We start from the raw sequence: 19,099 nt of genomic DNA on the forward strand, positions 1-19,099 counted from the left end.
TCCAGCCAATCACGTTGTAGATACGGGTCCATCCACTCGGCTCCAATCTGCTCCGCCAGATCCAGATTCTGCTGCGTTCCTGCCAGGTGTGGAAGCCTGGTGAACTTCCTATATATGACAAACATGAGACAAACATAATCTAGACTGGCTCATCTCCAAATGAGAAGGACAACTAGGCTAACAGGCTGTGTGTCAAAGTACTTATAATGTCTCCCGCAGGAGAACTTTGTCTTGGATGAGAAAACTGCTGCAACATCAACCCACCAAAAATATCCATCATTCACATTACAACATTAATATTCATTCCACATTAAAACATTCTTCCCTTAACTAAATAAAAACACTATTATTAAATAAACAAAATAAAAAGATAAACACTTTTAGTTCATAAATTACCTAAAAAGGATGCAACTCCTATATTTATATGACCTTTAATCCGCCAACAATACATGCAGTTGTATCACCAGCTTATGTTTTAGATGCACTTAATATCATTCAATAATATCAGGACTAGATGGTGTTTAATATTCTCTGCTTGCATCTCATCCAGAAAGTCTTGCAGGAAGCTTTTCGACGCGTGTCCATGATTGACAGTAGTAGGTCGAGCAAACCAGCCTAAGATGATGAGAAACACACACGTTACACCAAACCAGGTCTGAGAAATATTAGCAATTCCTCTGTTTAATGTGCATAAGAGGAATTTTTGATGAAGGTCTGTTCAAAATTAAACATCATGAATGCACTCACTCTTAAAAATAAAGGTTCCTAAAGGGGTTTTTCACAGAAAAACTATAGAAGAACCAGTTTGAGTTCCCCAGAGAACCTTTCAGTGAACGGTTCTTCAAAGAAACGAGTGTAAGGAACATTTTAAGAATCTAAAGAATGTTTTATACAATGGAAAGGTTCCATTAATGTTAAAGATTCTTCATGGAACCACCAATTCTACAAAAATAACCTTTATTTTGTGTAATGTATCATTGAAAGCAACAATAAACAAAGTGAGCAAAACATCCGGGGTTCACACACCATTTGATGGATTTTCATGACTTTTTTTCCATGTAGATTTGGTTTAGCATGTTTATGAAAGAATCTAACTCACAGAGAGCAATTTATAGCTAATGCAATATTTAGAGCTGAACATAATTACACACACACAAAAATGCATTCAGAAAATAAATATAGGCTACATCACTGATTTATTTCCATGAGTTTCCCAGATCTTTAAATTCTCTGATATTTCATGGTTGTGGGACCCTTGAACATTTCTTCAAGACTGTGTTTATCTGTAAACATATTTATCCAAATAAAAGGTATTTAAACACCTGCATTTAAATAAAGATCTATGGGGTCTCAGTATAGTCACACCTGTCCTAAATCCAGACATTCAAGACCTGAGGAATGCAGCACAGGAGATCTGGACAGGTGAGACCAACAGGTATCAAACACCTCAATTTGATTTTGACCATAAGCAACGAAAAATTAATAAACATTTGAGTTGCTATTTCTAACGAACCCTATATTTGGCCACTTTGTATCAACATGTTTTTATGGCAAAATGATGCACAAAGGACAGTCTAAAAAACAGTGGCGGCTCCAGAGATTTTCTGTTGCAGGTGCTATGGGGATGCTCAACACTTAAGAGAAGGTGCTTTGAATTGTGGGGCGTTTCATTATGGAGTTAGCATCGGACCACCCTTGGTATAGGCCTACAAATGCGTACACGCACGCATTAACTATACTCGTTCCACGACTATAAGCAGATATATACTGTATATATATGTAAAAGTATTCGACGCAAGGGCTATAGACAGGGACGCAACTACCCAGTGTCAGAGGGGTATGCAGCAACAATTTTGGCAATCATCAATCTGGTGCACTTTGAGAGTTAAAAATTAAAAGCTCCAACCCATATTCAGTGTGCAAATTAAAGAAAGAAAAATGTAAACCTCTTTTAGTTACAGTGTCAGTCTACATTACACTACTACATAATAATAGTTATAATATTAATCCCATGATAGTATAGCCATATATTGCAAAACAAATGCACTGAAAAATAAATGAAACTTTCATAATTAGTTTTGTACTAATTTCTATACTTGAGAGAGTATTTCTACTTCACATTAAAGATGTGATTGGGCCAGCCCAGTGTCAATCAAGAAAAGAACCAATGGGCCGCTGATCTACGTGTTTCATGGGGTGTCAGGAAAAAAAACTAACGCTGACTTTTTTTGACCAATGCATTACACCGGTGTTACAATATATTCGGTTCCTGAAATATTTGGTTCCAATGGGTGGAGCTACCATGAATATTCACGAGACCATAGCGTGCATGGGCGGGGCGTATACAAGCGAGTGGAACAGAAATTATTAGCGTGAGCGCCTCAGATCGCGTTTTGTCTTAAACTACTCATAACTGTTCGTTTCTCACGAATGACTGAGATTAAGCTTTTTAAATGTCTATTATTGCATGTTTAAATAAATATTTACAAATATATTCTTGTGTTTTGATTCTGTCTCCCAAAGTTGTCTGTATAGGCTATTATTGAAATAGCTTTTATAGGATGATATAGCTCAAGACAACATAGGCAACTTGGAGTTGCATGTTGTTGCATGCTTTGAATGTTGCTTTACACTCAACTGAAAATCTTTTTGATACACAACTGTCAAAGGTTATCATAAATGTTAAGCTTCAGTTGCTGTTGTTTTAATGCTTTAGAACATTGGTCAAATTAAGTGATAATTATTTCAATTGTATTGATGTATACATAGCAAGGTCCAACTAAAGTAATTTTATACTCAGTTTGTGCAATTTGTAGTTTTGAATCACTACCATTCCAAAGGTAAGTGCACTTAATTGTAATAAAACAGAGACAAAACTCTAGCAAATTGATTCATTTAATGTAGTTTTTTATTTGGCAATGCCAAATTTCAAATTTTCTTTCACTGATATCATGCATGGGAGTACAACATTAAGGGTGTTTGCATCTAGGGCAAATAAAAACCTCACTGTATACTATAGATTAAGACTTCATCTAAAAGTAGTATGTTTTGATCATGAAGAGACAGAAATCACTAAGTGTTACTTAACTCACCTCTCATTGTGAAGTTATGTGCCCTTCTAAGAAGGACATATTTTAAAAAATTTTTAGAAACACCATGAGGAACCTTTCCAGATTTTCTTTCAATTCATACAAGGTTTTAAACATTTCCTTATATTGACAGCCCAAGTGACAAATTCAACAAAGATGGGTAGGTTATTTATATGAATTGTGGTTGAGACTCGTTATTATTTTAAAACATCACCATAGCTAACTGGATGTTGAATGCTTCACAAACTATATGTACTGAACCAATTATTTATTGGCCAAAGCTGTGTACAATAGTAAATTGCACAGACATAGAGGTCAGAAATAGAGGTCAGTTTCTCAGGTGTGGTGGGATATGGACATATAATTAAAAAGTATTCTCAGTTAAAGAATATAATACATATAATTTTTATAATATAAAACTATATGCATAAAGTTATCTACCTATCCTAAATATGATCTAGACTGTTTAAAATTGATAAACAAAAACATCTGCCTCAACATATTTCTGTGAAAAAATTATTGAGTTTTTTTTAAAGCATTTATTGAGTTTTTTTTAAAGCATTCATTCATTAACTCGAAATTATTTTTATAGTAAGATACAGTGTCTTAAAATTACATATTTTATTCTAATTCAGCTATAAAAACAAGAATGTTAGACAAGAGAAAATTAATACAGCAGGACTAATAAAATGTTTACTATATTATTCAAATATGTATTTATAAATATACCTTTCCTTAATATTTTGGTATACCCATGCCTTCTACACCAGTGTGTTTTTCTGTTCACTTGTTTACAAAAAGATTACATAAGAATGATAACATTACTAAACTGATAAGATGTAGGCCTAATTTTTATGATTAATGGTTAGTCATTATTATCAATTAATTTGACCACTGTTCTAAAGCATTGCTAGAGAAAACAACTGTTAATGCATCTGAAGCTTAACATTTATGATAACCTTTGATAAAGTAAAGGTTGTGTATCAAAAAGATTTTCAGTTGAGTCAGTATAAAGCAACATCCAAAGCATGCAACATGCAACTCCAAGTTCTTATGTCGTCTTGAGCTATCAGCCTATAATTTAAAGGCTATTTTAATAATATGCAGACAACTTTGGAAGACAGAATAAAGACACAAGAATATATTTGTAAATATTTATTTAACCAGCAATCACACACCTTTAAAAATCCTAATCTCAGTAATTCAAGAGAAACGAACAGTTCTATAATGTCAGCAACAACTAATCTGGGAAAATTTGGAGAAATATGCCTTTATTGTAGGTCTTGCAACGCTTTCTAGAGGATTAGTTCAGTTCAGGTAAACTCAGAGTACTGAAACACATGCTACAAAACGATGAATTATTTATAAAATATATACGAGTAGTTTAAGATTAACTTCGTTCATCTTTATTACCTGTTTGAAATAAATAATCCATAAAACAAAACGAGCAGGCGCTCACGCTAATAATTTCCGTTCCACTCGCTTGTATTTGTCGCCCCGCCCACGCTATGGTCTCGTAAATATTCATGGTAGCTCCACCCATTGGAACCAAATATTTCAGGAACTGAATATATTGTAACACCGGCACTAACCCATGCGCCGCCAATTAAACTAAACAAAACGAATGGGCCGCCGAAGTACGGCGTCGTTTATGGGCCGTTAAGACAAAAAAAAAAAAAAAAAAAAAAAAGAGATGTATCGGCCCAAAAAGAACGTCGGCCCACCGGGAATCTCCCGGTAGTCCCGATGGCCAGTAGCCTACATGCCTGGATGTCACACAAAATCCTACCTGTAGCCTTTTACCATCCACTTAATTAGCTGCTGTCGCATCAATTGACATGCCATCTCCTTTTCCCTCTTTCTTTTTCTATTTTTAGTCCCCGACAGCTTTTTTGCTTTATCCATCTTTTTCGACGACAACTCACTAACGTTACTCGTTCCTGCTTGCTCACCCAGCAAACATGCTCCTTTGGGGCCCGAATGGGGCCCTTGCGGGCAGCCCACTGTGGGCCCAGATACCGGCGTGAAATGCGGGGCACATGTGGGCCCCACACTATGGGGCTCAGGTGGGGCCCCATCGGGACAGCCCAAAGTGTGGGCTGACTGTGGGCTAGCCCACACTAACCATTGGGGCCAGTTGTGGGCCCACAGCAAACCCCTTAGGGACCTGTGTGGGACCACTGTGGGCCCAGATACCAGCGTGAAATGCGGGGCACATGTGGGCCCCAGGTAGGGCCCCATCGGTAGAGTAGAGTGTAGAGTGAGCCCCCATTGGGGCCAGTTGTGGGCCCACAGCAAGCCCACGCTATGGGCAAAGTGTGGGTATACTGTGGGTACATTGGGTTAAGTGTGGGCATACTGTGGGTACACTGTGTGGGCATACTGTGGGTACACTGGGAAAAGTGTGGGCACACTGCGGACAATGCAAAGATGTATTGTAATATACCTGTGGCCTTAAACAACAAGATTAGTTTGGTTGTACTTTGCATTTGCCACAATACATGCAAAATAATTGCACTTGGTGAAAGTCAAAGTAGTACATTAGAAGTCATATGTTTCAAATAATTTCATTTATTCACAGTCATGTAAAATATATATATATACACAATACATTACCGTTCAAAAGTTTGGGGTCAGTACATTTTTTAAAATACTTTTGAAAGAAATCCCTTCATCTCATCAAAGCTGCATGTATTTAATAAATACATTAAAAAGAGTAATATTCTGAAATATTGTTGCAACTTAAGATAACTGTTTTCTGGTTTAATCTATTTTACAAAGTAATTATTCCTGGGATGTTAAAAATTTATGTTAATAATTTATTACAGTAGCCAGCATCCAGTCGTCAGCATGTAAATCGTGAAAACAAATCAGGAACGTTTGAACAGAACTGTCAAAAGAGCAGCATTTATTTTAAATAGATTTTGAGTAAAACAAAAAAAAATTGGATTATGAATCCTCTAATACAATAAATCAATCCCCTCGGATACCAGAAGATCTTTGCCAGATCTCAAGTCTTCTGGTTCTTCTGCTCCTTCCACCATCCCAGTCTCTTGCATTATGATTTAACAGGATCAGGATCAACCCCTTCGGATGCTGCGGCCTGGCTGTTTTTTGTGTCAGTTTTTTCTCTAAAGTGAGAAAAAAACAACAACAATTGAAATGTTAACATAAAATTTTTTACAAAAACAAAACAAAAACAAGGGTTGTTCCAAGTGTAATTTATATATGACTGGAGAAACCTGAAAATAATTAGAGTTCCGGAAAAATAGTTACAGGTGTTTATTATTATTAAAAAACTAATTTAGGCGGTGTTGTTGAAGGAGAAACATACAGAAAGTGAACCAATTGAGGGCATGATGAAATAAGAGCATGAGAACAGTTTACTAAAATTATCAACACAACGTAAAGAATAATTTTGTCAACTTGTACTCACACTCATGTCATTCCAAACCTGCATGATTTCTTCTGTGGAAGATGATATTTTGAAAAATGACTCAATAAAAAGTAAATGGGATCCAATGGGATTTTCATTGTATGAACAAAACAGATTAAACATAATTCAAAATATCTTCTTTTGCATTCCACAGAAAAAAGTAAATACATGTTTGGAACAACATGAAGAACAATCCTTTTAATGTCTTTATCAATAAATCATTGATAGCTTTAAAGGTAGGGTAGGTAATCATTTTTCTAAAAAAAAAAACATTCCAAATTTGTTTAAACTGTCTTTATATACCAATACATAATTAAAATGTAAGTACTCTGAAAAAGAAAATTAAAAAATCGAGTGACTGTAGACCTTTTAATCTGCAATAAACACAGCTCATTATTTCCATTCACTCCACCCCCTCCCTTCTGAGCTCCTTCCAAAGCCACGCCCCCAAAACACATGAACGCGCGACGCCAAACGCTCAGGCTGGAACAAGACGCATTTATTACGTGAGACGAGTGGAGAGGAAGGAGCGCAGTACATACAGTGACATCATGTCAGAATCACATGTAATAAAATACCTAACTTTATCACTATGAATATAAACAAATGAGATTTCTTTTAGTACTCACTATCAAGCTAGCATATCGATAATGGTAAAGTTTCATTCGGTAACGAGCTATATTTATAAGGCAAAACTAAAAACAGGTTGCATTGATACACGTTTTTCCATTACCATCAGTTACACTGTGATGAAGATGAATTTCGTGTAAGATTCATAACATATACGGTGTTTTGCATGTAAGAGTTTCCATGATGAAAACATTGTTGACTCTAATGAAGACTAACGTTAACGTACACTCCGAGAAAAGTACCGCATCGTCGGCTCGAGGACAGGTCCGGGGTTGAGGGCGAAGCAGAGGAGGTCGTTCAAGAGCGCGGGCAGGGTCCGAGGAAGTAGTTTTTGCCTTGTTTGCCTTCGCTGACTGCATATGCAGGTGCTTTGAGCTGAATATTTCCGGGAACGGTGACATGTGATGAGTGCACGCCGGGCAGCGCGCGCAGTGGGGCTCGGGCACGAGACATGAAGGCATCTGATTGGTTCTTTACATTCGCACCGAATGGCAGTGATTGGTCAGAGTTTTTACTGTCCTGCAGCTGCTACAGAGGTCTGATTTTTTTCATTCCTTTTTCTAAACACATAATGTATTGACTACTATCAGGATGGAAGGACCATTTCACCCAGTATAAAAAAAAGTGTTTCTGAACAGGATTACCTACCCTACCTTTAACTTGCAGCCTGAATATGTCATTTTTATTTAAAAAAATAGAGGGAATGTGTCCGACAGTCAAAAATGTACTTGCACAGAAAAAGAGTGACCTGTGCCTGAGTGGCTCTTTTGGGTTTATTATTTAGCTGTTTGACACATCACAATTAAGGAAAAAAGAGAGAAGACAACTGAATATTAGTCAAATATTACATAAATCTATACAAATAAAAATGATTATTTTTTCATCAGTGATTATTGACTAATTAATATGTCAGGAGTTCTCATCTCTGGTCCTCGAAGTGCACTGTCTTGCAGTTTATGTCCAGACCTGATCAATCTCACTTGCTCTTTTAACCAAAAGAGCTTGATTAGCTTGTCCAGGCGTGCTGGACCAGGGTTGGTGCTAAAGTCTGCAGGACAGTGGTCCTCAAGGGCCAGAGCTGAGGTCCCCTGCAAAATGTTCTGAACATGACTAGATGGATCACTTACAGCAGTGGTGTCCAGTCCTGGTCATGGAGGAGTTTAGCTCCAGCCTGTCTGTAGTGTCTGCTGATCCTGAAGACCTCGATCAACTGGTTCAGGTCTGCTTAACTGGGGTTGGAGCTCAATTCTGCAATCAGGATTAGACTGCAATAAATACTGAAAAGAGAGAGGACAAACAACATTTCAAATACAGTATTTAATGTTGATCTTAACTTTAAGATGAATAAATGCTGTAGAAGTAATTGTTCCCTAATTGTTGGTTCATGTTAACTAAAGCTAACAAAATGAAACCTTATTATAAAGTGTTACCATTTATTAATAATGAGAGAGTCGGCCATACTAGTATAACATTAATTAATAGGAATCTTAAACTGGTTCAAACTAGGCTACTGTATTCATGTTAACACTAGGCACAAATGGCATTATAGCACTCCTTTCATTTGCCCTCCAGATGGGCGTTCCTATAATGGTGTGAGTCATGTGACGTCACGTGAAATCAATGAATTAACCGTCCAGTGATATTTTTACGTTAAATAAATTAGTTTACTTTCATTCACACATTTGGAAATTGCCAGCAAAACCTTTACAATACTATCAAAATCTCTCATATACTGTACACATACAATGTGATTAAAAGCCTAAATTACAGCTCAAGTTAACCTGCCTCTAGCTAGTAACAGTTAGCTGCTACTGTTAACTTAACGGTTGAGATGCTACCGGACTTTTCCTGAAGACACTAAATCATTTCTATAAAGTAAATATTCAACGGAAGCGTGTCATTTACATTAAAGAATGTGTCAGAAGCATTTGTATGTACTATTTGTGTAAGTTTGGGGACTAAACTTACCTGAAAGTAGTGAAAACAACAGTGAGAGACGGAGTTACTGCTTGTGTCAGTTGAGCTGTCGTCCCGTTTCCATGGTAACGGCCTCCGCTCCAGTTCAAATGCGGCTCGAATGTTCAGCGCGAGCGCCCATTATTAAAACACGTAAAAGTCACGCAGCATTTACATAAACATAGAATTGATGGAGGGAATTATTTGATAATCAGATAAAATATCTTGAACTTTGGTTTGTTCCATTTGTTCCTATTTTAATAAAACCTGTTTAAGTATAACCTCAGTGAGATCAATTATGCAATATAATAACTTAAAAATATCCATTAGGGAACGTTCTCTATAAGTTACTTTTAGGTTATTCAAAAAATAACCACCCTGCAACGTTCTGGGAACGTAATTTTATGGTTGCAAAATAATAACTTAAAAATAACCATTAGGAAACGTTCTCTATAAGTTTTTTTTTAGGTTATTTAAAAGTAACCACCCAGCAACGTTCTGGGAACGTTATTTTATGGTTACATAAAAATAAAACCAAAAAGAATGTTCCCCTAATGTTAGTATTTGGTTCCCCAAAAAATAACCAAACAGGAACCAAAAACTAACGTTAGGGGAATGTTCTGTGTTAACTGGGTGGTCTGTCTGACTTTATCAGTCTGTCTGGGAACAGCTGCAACAAGCAAACAGGTAAAGATAGTACTTGTCTTGGTATCTTGTTGACTGTGTGCAGTTTTAGTTAAGTATGGGATGGACTGTTGAATGAAATAACATTTATGACATTTTACAGGATCGTTAAAATAGTTTGATTAACCCTGAGCTTCTAATCTTAAAACAATTATTTAACTGTACTGTTATGGTGGGTTGCCCACAGTAAACCCTCATGGTGGCCCCACAGTGAAAAACAGCTATGGGCCCACAGTAAATCCTAATGGGGGCCCAAATGGGTAAAACTGCTATGGGCCCCGCATGGGTTAACCCACTGGGGGCCCGTGTGGGTTTTCTGTGGGCAGTCCCACAGTGGGCTGCCCACAGTAAATCCTAATGGGGGCCCAAATGGGTAAAACTGCTATGGGCCCCGCATGGGCTAACCCGCTAGGGGCCCGTGTGGGTTTTTCTGTGGGCAGTCCCACAGTGGGTTGCCCACAGAAAATCCTAATGGGGGCCCAAATGGGTAAAACTGCTATGGGCCCCGCATGGGTTAACCCACTGGGGGCCCGTGTGGGTTTTCTGTGGGCAGTCCCACAGTGGGCTGCCCACAGTAAATCCTAATGGGGGCCCAAATGGGTAAAACTGCTATGGGCCCCGCATGGGCTAACCCGCTAGGGGCCCGTGTGGGTTTTTCTGTGGGCAGTCCCACAGTGGGTTGCCCACAGAAAATCCTAATGGGGGCCCAAATGGGTAAAACTGCTATGGGCCCCGCATGGGTTAACCCACTGGGGGCCCGTGTGGGTTTTCTGTGGGCAGTCCCACAGTGGGCTGCCCACAGTAAATCCTAATGGGGGCCCAAATGGGCAAAACTGCTATGGGCCCCACATGGGCTAACCCACTAGGGGCCCGTGTGGGTTTTCTTTGGGCAAGCCCACTGTGGGCTTGCCCACAGAAAGCCCATATGGGGCCCGAAAGGGTTTGCCCTTGCCCACACTGTCCCACAGAAAACCCACACTTACCCACAGTGGGCCCACACTGGCATGTTTGCTGGGCAGCGCTCACGGCGCCCGCGCCCGCTCGCGATTTTTAAATTATTATTTAATTCCTATTTTTAACAACATGAAAAAGACTATTCAAACATGACATTAAAATATAAATATAAAAAATTACAGACAATTATTGGGGGTGCTGGGCATGCAGGTGCTATGGCTATTATAGGAGGAGCTACAGCACCATAGCTCCTCCCTGGCGCCGCCACTGCTAAAAAAAACAACCTGTCTCGCGAGAGGCATTGCACATAATCAAAAATACGTATTAAGGTAGAGAAACTCACCAATAATAAATCCAATCAAGAAGAAAGCTGTAATAACCGTTAACCGGCAGATCCAGCTGATTATTTTATCCTCAGATCACATTTGACTAAGCGCCGCACATAACTTGTTGAAAGCTGGAGAACTAGAACTGCGAGCAGGAGAAGAGAGGAGATGAGAGGAGAGAAATGTAGGCGGGTCTTGGTTGGCTTACGTTTAAAAGTTCATTGCAGCGAATCGGTTCCTTTGAGTGAAAATGATTCACCAACTCGCTCCATTCATCCATGAAGTCCTCGCGCTACATTTTACGCATTCCTCTTCGCAGTGACAAATGTTTAAACATCGCCGCTGATAATAAACTACTTCAACTAACCTAATTAGAAGCCTAAAACCTAGCTGGTTTGTTCTCCCAATCCGACTAGCTTTATAAAGGACATGTCAATCGATACAGGTCCTTTAAAGTATAGGCTAACTGTCGAATGTGATAAGGTGGACGATGTAAATGAGCCACAGATCTGACCACATGGAGTATTTGTACGCCGATTTTTTGAGGCACGCAAACCCAGAGCAAATGCACGCCCGTAGTAACACCTATAGTTTAAGAAGTGTGTCGGCATCTGAGGCGCATGCGTCTGCTGTAATGAAGTTATGAACATGATTTATGAATCTAAGAGTTGTCGTGTCATATATCTCCCGAGGGTTAGCGCTTGGGTCGGAATGTTGGTGATAAAGCACAACGGATTGTTATTGACAAACTCTTGGGGAATGCGGACATTCACGAGACTTTTTTTAATTTTTTTTATCAAAATTCTGAACAAAGTAGAAAATTAGACTGGGCAAGACTCACAGCAAGATCTTTGGGGATATAAACTATTGACAGAGAAGAGGTTGAGCAATATAGATGTGCCAACTGAGTCAATTGTGTGTGATAATGTCGATTGTAAGAATTCTAAGCATATATGATCTACTGTATGTGTGATGTATGATGAAATACTGGACTGTTTAGATAATTCTAGTAGACCTTTCTGTCAAAAAAGGGTTAAAATTTTAATTTTAGGGCTGGATGGAATGAATATGTTTCTGAACTGCATTTGCAGGCCAGAGAAGCATTTAAAAACTGGGTTTTAATGGGTAAAGCTAGGTATGGCCCAGAATTTGAGGAAAAGAAATTGGCAAATGCTAAATTTAAATATGCTGTACGTTATATAAAAAGAAATGAGCTGTCCATGAGAGCAAACTCAATGGCCAAGAACTTTCAGCAAAATAATGTCTATGAATTTTGGAATGAAGTTAAGACTATCAATAATAGTAAAATACCACAGCCAACTAGTATTGATGGGGTTGTTGGGGCTGAGAATATTGTTAACTTGTGGAGAAAATATTATGGAGATATTTTTAATTGTGTTGAGAGGAAGGAATTTAAAGTTGGTGAATGATGAAGGTATGAGTATTACACCTGATGAGGTCAAGTACGCAATTGAGAAACTGGCTGAGAATAAAGCATGTGGTCCAGATCGAATAACAGCTGAACATTTGAAGCACGCTAGTTCAAGGATCACAGTGTTACTTGCTTTGAGTTTTACAGGATTTTTATTCCATGGTGTGCTAACTGATTCCATGATAACAGTTTTACTAATGCCAGTAATTAAAGATAAAACGGGTAAAATAACTGGGACAGAAAACTATCTCAAAAGTATTTGAGCGAATCCTCATTGATAGGCTCAAAGAATATTTAATAACTACGGATAATCAATTCGGCTTCAAAAGTAAGCATGGCACTGATCTATGCATATATTCATTAAAAGAAGTAGCTAGTAAGTATAATGTATATAATTCCACAGTTTTCGTGTGTTTTTTAGATGCATCTGAGGTTATTTAGTTATTTATAAAATTGCAAGAAAGAGGGGTTTCCCCATATCTGATAAGAATTTTACATTTTTGGTATATACATCAAACCTTAAAAGTTCAATGGGGTAAGAATGTATCGGAACCGTTTTATATGACAAATGGGGTTCGGCAAGGGGGGAGATTTGTCACCTCTTCTTTTTAACCTGTACATGGATGGTCTTTCTATAGAGTTAAATAATTGTAAGACTGGATGTGTAATAGGTGATAGTCTCATTAACCATTTGATGTATGCTGATGATATAGTTATTATGTCTCCTTATAGTGCAGGATTACAACAGCTGATTCGAGTATGTTCAAGTTATGGTGTGCAGCATGATATTAAATTTAATATTAAAAAGAGTGTGGTCATGATTGTTAAAACCAAAGAGGACCTTAAGCAAAATTTTCCTTCTTTCTATATAGATTACCAAGTTTTAAATGTGGTAAATAAAGTAAAATACTTGGGTCACATCATTAGAAATGATTTAAATGATGACGATGATGTGCAGTGCCAGTGCTGTAAGTTGAATGGGCAAGCTAATATGCTGGCTCGTAAATTTTATGTGTACAGATGATGTTAAAATAGCTCTATTCAGGGCATAGGCCTACTGTACTTATACAGTCCACAATATACTAAAGCTAAAATGAAAAAGCTTCAGGTGGCATTTAATGATGCGCTAAGAATTTTGCTTAAGCTCCCAAGGTGGACAAGTGCAAGCCAAATGTTTGTATCTAATAATGTACCCACTTTGCATGCTGTCTTAAGGAAGTGTATGTATAATTTCATATGTCGGTTGAGTGATTCAAAAATAGTATCATAATGGTCTTAAATAATATTATGTATGATACAAGGCATTTTCCCTGTTTCTGGAAGCATTGGAATGAAAGATTGTATGTCTTTTAAATTATGTTTGTTGTTTGTCAAAATGTATGTTTGTATGTATTTTTCTTTTTCCCTTTTGATATGGACCCATGGGTCTGAAATAAATAATAATAATAATAATGCTTTAGTATAATAATAAATGTTTAGTTTGACAGTTTTACAATCCATTCATTGTCTTTCCCAATCTTTAAAATAATCCAGTGATACAACAGTGATTATGTGATAGGCCTAAACATGTTTCCAACATGTTTTATTTTGTTACACTTACTGATGTTCAACAAAATACTTAAGAAACATGCATTTCGTCCCTCTGAAAAAAATTACACGCATACTCAGCTATCAGCTCATCATCGGTTCTGAGTGTGTCGAACATGTCCGAAAGAAACAGTTTTCGGTTCTGTACTGGTGATTGAGAACCGCTGTACCTGTAGTTCGGTAGTACACGCATGCGCAGTATCAGCTGCTCGTGCTCATCAGTTCTCTCAGGACAACATGTCTCAGTTCAGTGAACTGTTGGAGTTACTGGAGTAAAATATACTCCGGGATATTGTTTTATTTCGAGTCGGAAGGACAGTAAGGCATGTCCGAAAGTGAGTAACTTTAGTAACTTGTGGATCAGCGCTGACCCAAGACGCGTACTGTTTCGAACGATTCAGTCCGATTTGATGTAGCATACTGGTTCGACCGGTTCACTAAAAAGAACCGGTTCAAAAGAACGATTCGTTCACGAACCGGACAACACTTTGCGCGGAAAAAAATTAAAAATGAAAGTAAATGATCAGAGTTGATGTTTCGACATTTAACAGCCAGAATCGATTCTATGCTGAGTATCAAATGCAAAGTGTTTAATGGAAACCTTCACAAAAGCTAAGACACGAATTTACGTGTTAGCCTACTTGATAGAAACGGCGGTGGATTTTGTGAATCTGAATGTGATCAAACGTTGATCAAGGTGAGTGTTCAGGTCTCGAAACGTTTTACAGGTGACTCGCATTTAGGCCAATATTAGCCTATTTCCCCAAAAGGACATATTAGTTATTTTATATGTGTTTGATATTTTTCATTTTAGAGCAAAACATGGTTTCATTGTTTTGTGTTGTCTGTGGTTTAGTTTGCATTTGTGTAAATATACGACTAACATTGTGTATTTGAGTGAACGCCGCGTCTCATGATCCTGTTTCTCTGAATCTCAGGTTCCGTTCAGCTGAATTATTGTTTGTCATTTCCATTCAGAGTCAGTGGTGAAGATCAGATTCTGTTTCAACTGTTCCGTTTCATCATGGATGAAACTCAAACATCCAGAGATGAAGATTTGTATCCAGGTTGCAGGTATTTTGAATAAACTTTGAACTTATATTAAAATATAAAATAAATATAATAAAAAAAAATATATATATATATACAGTGGGTACGGAAAGTATTCAGACCCCCTTAAATTTTTCACTCTTTGTTATATTGCAGCCATTTGCTAAAATCATTTAAGTATTTTTTTTTCCTCTTTATTGTACACACAGCACCCCATATTGACAGAAAAACACAGAATTGTTGACATTTTTGCACATTTATTAAAAAAGAAAAACTGAAATATCACATGGTCCTAAGTATTCAGACCCTTTGCTCAGTATTTAGTAGAAGCACCCTTTTGATCTAATACAGCCACGAGTCTTTTTGGGAAAGATGCAACAAGTTTTTCACACCTGGATTTGGGTATCCTCTGCCATTCCTCCTTGCAGATCCTCTCCAGTTCTGTCAGGTTGGATGGTAAACGTTGGTGGACAGCCATTTTCAGGTCTCTCCAGAGATGCTCAATTGGGTTCTCTTACGAGAGGTTCTCTCGTACTGCGTAATATCTTACGCTATGGGGAAATCTCTTTTCCGCGAGATACTGAAGCCAAAAATTATCCTTAATTTTGGAATAATGTAAAACGCGTTGCGGCAGCACGCAGACATAGGCGAAACAGCTTGCGCGCTTATTGGCTGCTCTACGGCAACTGCAGCAGCCTATCGAAAGGCCCCGTCGGGCGTGGCCTTGGGCTATAAATATAGCTCGAGAGGCTGGTATAGCTGATTTTCATCTCTTCAGCGGAGCTCACGCATCGCTGGATCCAGAGAGAAGAAGCCGCGCCGTCGAGAAAGCCTTTCAGCGGGACGAGCCTTGCATCGAAGCCGCTGGCCGAGCCGCCTTCTGCCGCTGTTCCTGCTGCGCTATCCGGCGCACTATATCCTTTACATACTAGTGTGTGTTCGCCGCCGCGACACACACTCTCTCTCTAAAAGAGATCGAGCGTCTTTCTTAAGATGTCTCGCACCTTCTGTGGCTCGTGCCGAGCCCCACTCAGCGACGGGGACCGCCATGTCATCTGCGTTTCCGGCCTGGGTGAAGGACATGCAGCTCTCGCTCTCGCTGACGGTGGATGCCCTCACTGCGAGCTACTGCCTATGGTGACTCTGAGGACTTGCCTGGCATTCTTCCACGAGACTGCACTCCCGCCCGCTGCGGTACCGTGCTGTAAAAAGCGCCGTGCTCAGCGGGTCCCGGAGCCTCCTCCAACCGTTACAAGCTCGCCGGTTCGCCCGCCAGCTTCACCGCCCGCTTCACCTGAGTCTATCACTCCCGGACAACGGCCGCCGTCTGCCGCCGCTTCCGTTGTGGATGACACTGAAGAAGTGGCGATTGTAGAGGAGGACAGCTGCTCTATCCTGGCGTCGGGCAGTGAGGATTGGTCGAGCTCTGTGGATCTCGCCCCCTCTGCTCGCGAGTCTTCCGGGAAAAGAGCGAGCATTGAAGCAGAGCTAACGCGCCTTCTCACACAGGCCGTGGAGAGCCTCGGCCTCGAGTGGTCGACGCCCGCGGAGCCTGCGCACAACCAGCTGGATGGTTGTTTCCTGCTAGGAGACCGCGTTTCGCCACCTTCTAGACCCGCGCCGTTTCTTCCTGAGCTTCATGAAGAACTCGCGAAGTCCTGGTGTGCCCCCTTCTCAGCCAGGGTGTGTACCTCTGCCTCAGCAGCATTCTCTGTGGTGGACGGTGCTAAAAGCAGAGGATACCATTCTCTTCCTCCGGTGGAAGAAGCGGTAGCTGCCCATCTTTGCCCGCCCTCTGCTGGACGGCGTGCAAAGACGGCGCAAAGACGGCGCTTCCATCTAAAGCCTGCCGCACTACTTCAGCCATGCACAGCCGCACTTACACCGCCGCTGGACAGGCTGCATCTGCGTTGCACACAATGGCCACATTGCAGATCTTCCAAGCCAACCTTCTCCGAAAGCTGGATGAGGAAGGGCCGGAAGCTATCAGCGTGCCGGATTTAAGAAGCGCTACGGATCTTGCACTCCGCGCCACTAAATCCGCTGCACAGGCCATAGGGCGGAACATGGCCTCTCTCACCGTTGCTGAGAGACACTTATGGTTGACGCTCTCTGAGATGCCGGACTCGGAGCGCGCTGCGTTCCTCGACGCCCCCATCTCTCCTGCCGGTCTCTTTGGATCTTCCGTCAAAGATTTCGCGGACAGATTCGCTGAGGTGCAGAAAACGTCACAAGCCATGAAGCATTTCCTGCCGAAGCGCGCTAGCTCTGCAACAGGCCACTCTAAACAGCCGTCTGCTCGAAGCTCCCAGCCGAAGCCGCAGCCCACCACCGCCGCTTCACAGCGTCGACAGGCCCGAGACTCGAGACCGCGCTCTCGCTTTGCCGGCCGCCGCCCCCCACGTGGGCCCCGGCAGAAGGTTGTGATAAAGCCCGAGGCCTCAAAGTTTTCCTAGCCCGCCTAGGAAAACGACGGTGTTCAAGTCCCGCTGCGGCCAGACTTCCACCAAAACTTCTCGCTCGTTCAGTTCCAGAAAATGCGACTGTTCCAGTGTATTATGCAGTAAACAAGCCGGTACCACGGCCCTCAGCTATCCGCCCAAGGAGAGTCGAGCACGGACAGGCTGCCCGCTGTGATCAGCGCGCCCCCCGCCTCAAACGCTGCAGATGCGGCGTCTATGTTACAGCATACCGAAGCTCTACGGCCTCTGCGGCTGGTATAGCTGGACAGCTGGTATAGTTGGCTTCAGTATCTCAGCTGGTATAGCTAACAGCTGGTATAGTTGGCTTCAGTATCTCGCGGAAAAGAGATTTCCCCATAGCGTAAGATATTACGCAGTACTCGTTCCCTCTTCTAGAGAGAACCGAGGTTACGTTAGTAACCGAGTACGTTTCAGTCAGGGCTCTGGCTGGGCCATTCAAGAACAGTCACGGAGTTGTTGTGAAGCCACTCCTTCGTTATTTTAGCTGTGTGCTTAGGGTCATTGTCTTGTTGGAAGGTGAACCTTCGGCCCAGTCTGAGGTCCAGAGCACTCTGGAGAAGGTTTTCGTCCAGGATATCTCTGTACTTGGCCGCATTCATCTTTCCCTCGATTGCAACCAGTCGTCCTGTCCCTGCAGCTGAAAAACACCCCCACAGCATGATGCTGTAGAGCCCCCGTCTACGAGACGGCTCTATTCCTCGAAATGGTCTGTGTTCTCTGGCTGGTGCACAGCCCGTGGCATATCACCCCCAGATTGTGGGGTGATGGAGGTTCTTTCCTTCCTACAAGGACCCCATCCACGCTCAAAGTTTACGTGGCGGCTATAGCAGCGTTTACTGAACCAACGCTTGGCCAGTCACTTGGAAGGAACAATCTGGTCATTCGCTTCCTTAGAGGAGCTAAGAGGCTAAATCCTCCCAGACCTCCCTCAGTTCCCATATAGGACCTTTCCACGGTCTTGGAGGCCATGAAAGGTGCCCCATTCGAGCCAATCCAATCAGTGGATATCAAACACTTGTCTTTCAAGACAGTATTTCTTCTGGCTCTCGCTTCAGTGAAGCGTATTGGGGACTTGCAAGCGGTCTCAGTGAACGCGACATGTATGGAGTTTGGGCCAAATGACTCGAAAGTCATACTCAAACCGAGGCACGGGTATGTTCCTAAATCCTTCAACACACCGTTCAGGTCTCAGGTGATTTCCCTGTCAGCCCTGCCGGTCTTTAACGAGGAGAAGGACGCCAGCTTCCTTTGCCCGGTCAGGGCATTAAGGGCTTATGTGTCTCGCTCATCTGTCTTCAGACAGACAGAGCAGCTCTTTGTCTCGTTCTACGGACGTTCTAAGGGACTAGCCGTGTCGAAACAGAGCCTATCCAGATGGATAGTCGATGCTATAGCGCTGGCTTACACCTCTAAGGGCCTGCAGTGCCCGTTAGGTGTTAGAGCGCACTCCACAAGAGGCATGGCCTCATCGT

The 19,099-nt window shown here is 41.0% G+C and overlaps 3 long non-coding RNA genes across 4 annotated transcripts; all 3 read right to left on the minus strand.

Annotated features, from left to right (window-relative positions):
• On the minus strand, positions 1–11,336 carry LOC309506461. The gene is made up of 3 exons (XR_014208765.1): positions 11,093–11,336; positions 397–615; positions 1–108 (listed from the first exon to the last, which is right to left on the minus strand). It is a non-coding gene; the product is annotated as an uncharacterized lncRNA (long non-coding RNA).
• On the minus strand, positions 5,735–9,407 carry LOC309506458. 2 transcript variants are annotated; one of them, XR_014208761.1, is made up of 4 exons: positions 9,124–9,407; positions 7,809–8,432; positions 6,526–6,753; positions 5,735–6,220 (listed from the first exon to the last, which is right to left on the minus strand). It is a non-coding gene; the product is annotated as an uncharacterized lncRNA (long non-coding RNA). The 2 variants fall into 2 exon arrangements; XR_014208762.1 differs by lacking the exon at positions 5,735–6,220 and having other exon boundaries at positions 6,251–6,753.
• Positions 11,337–15,894: 4,558 nt separating the features above from the next.
• LOC309506519 lies at positions 15,895–17,437 on the minus strand. The gene is made up of 2 exons (XR_014208829.1): positions 17,159–17,437; positions 15,895–16,918 (listed from the first exon to the last, which is right to left on the minus strand). It is a non-coding gene; the product is annotated as an uncharacterized lncRNA (long non-coding RNA).
• Between the last annotated feature and the right edge of the window lie 1,662 nt (positions 17,438–19,099).

Source organism: Leuciscus leuciscus (assembly GCF_965113295.1).
Source record: "Leuciscus leuciscus genome assembly, chromosome: 9".
In the NCBI taxonomy this organism is placed as follows: domain Eukaryota; kingdom Metazoa; phylum Chordata; class Actinopteri; order Cypriniformes; family Leuciscidae; genus Leuciscus; species Leuciscus leuciscus.